Source organism: Episyrphus balteatus, chromosome 2 (assembly GCF_945859705.1).
Source record: "Episyrphus balteatus chromosome 2, idEpiBalt1.1, whole genome shotgun sequence".
In the NCBI taxonomy this organism is placed as follows: Eukaryota; Metazoa; Arthropoda; class Insecta; order Diptera; family Syrphidae; genus Episyrphus; species Episyrphus balteatus.
In genome coordinates this window covers 112,650,372-112,651,766 of record NC_079135.1, presented here as the reverse complement: position 1 = coordinate 112,651,766, position 1,395 = coordinate 112,650,372, and the positions used below count along the sequence as shown (strand labels likewise).

The 1,395-nt window shown below is 31.1% G+C and overlaps 1 non-coding gene across 1 annotated transcript; it reads left to right on the top strand.

Moving 5' to 3' along the window:
* The first annotated feature begins 967 nt into the window (after positions 1–967).
* On the top strand, positions 968–1,049 carry Trnas-uga (transfer RNA serine (anticodon UGA)). Its single transcript has one exon. It is a non-coding gene; the product is annotated as a tRNA-Ser (tRNA).
* The last annotated feature ends 346 nt before the right edge of the window (positions 1,050–1,395 follow it).

The following is a 1,395-nucleotide window of genomic DNA, read 5'->3' as shown; positions in this document are numbered from 1 at the left end:
CATATTAAACAAAATTATGCTATAGTTTTAAGGTAGATATATTTTCGAAATTTCAAACATCAATACTAATTAAAGAAATGCTTTAGATCACTTACTAAGGATTTTACAATATTCGGCTCTGATTTCGTCAGCTTTCAGGATTCAGGTATTTATCAGCGGTTTATAATATAAAACATATTCAGTTATATTTATTAGACTTTCTTAAATTGATTTTCAAATATTATTTTAAGTGACCTAGGCTTGCTTAAATATTTAATTTGCCTTTAGACAAGGTTGCTTATATTTTTATCTATTATCGGTTTAGTCAAAAAATATTTGGATTTTAAATCCATACATAACTCTACAACACAGCTTAATTTGTAGCCTATCAATGCCTTGTTTTTATTACCGAACGAATCAAAATAATCCTAATCCAGCATAGCGGTCGCTTAAATATGACCACCTCCCCAAATATGGGAAAATAGTTGGTTTGAATACCAAAAATTTTTTCATTTTTCATTTTCGTTCATGTTCTAAAACTTCGACATTTTGAAAATCATTTTCTCAAAATAATTTTTGGTAGCACATAACAATTTCTTGTTTAAGTTTTGAGTTCTTGGGGGGGGGGGGTCATGACCCCGTCACCCCCCCCCCCCTGTATACGCCGTTGTGCGTCTTAATTTCTACAAACCCATTTTAATTAATGGTATTTTTAGATTCAGATTTCACTTCACTCACAAAAGTGGCAAATAAAGTCATATTTAACTAATTAATATGAAACTTCTTTATCAAATAGCTTATTTTGATGATTGTGGGTTAAACATCATTAACTAAATTCTTAATAAACATATTTGTTTACTTTATTCTGAAACCAGATGTGAATGCTAGCTTACTGTCGTCATGTTTACCTATCTAGTTTGTTTAAGTATCGAAAACATTATTATCTTATCTGTTATGTTAGATCTTTAAAGAGTTAACATTATCAGAAGCTGCGGTGTCCGAGTGGTTAAGGAGATGGACTTGAAATCCATTGGGTTCTACCCGCACAGGTTCGAATCCTGTCCGCAGCGTAATTTTTTTTTTTATTAAATATATTTTTTGCGTTGAGGCACTGGTTTAAGTTCCTCTGACGTAGTCATTTGGCATCTTGTATAACTTTAAGACCTCTTTAAAGATGCGAATTTATGAAAGAAAAAAGTCTTCTTGATGAATAAGGACCTCACGGAGTAAAAAGTATAACTTAAAGACCTCTTTAAAGATACGAATTTATGAAAGAAAAAAGTCTTCTTGATGAATTAGGACCTCACGGAGTAAAAAGTATAACTTAAAGACCTCTTTAAAGATACGAATTTATGAAAGAAAAAAGTCTTCTTGATGAATTAGGACCTCACGGAGTAAAAAGTATAACTTAAAGAC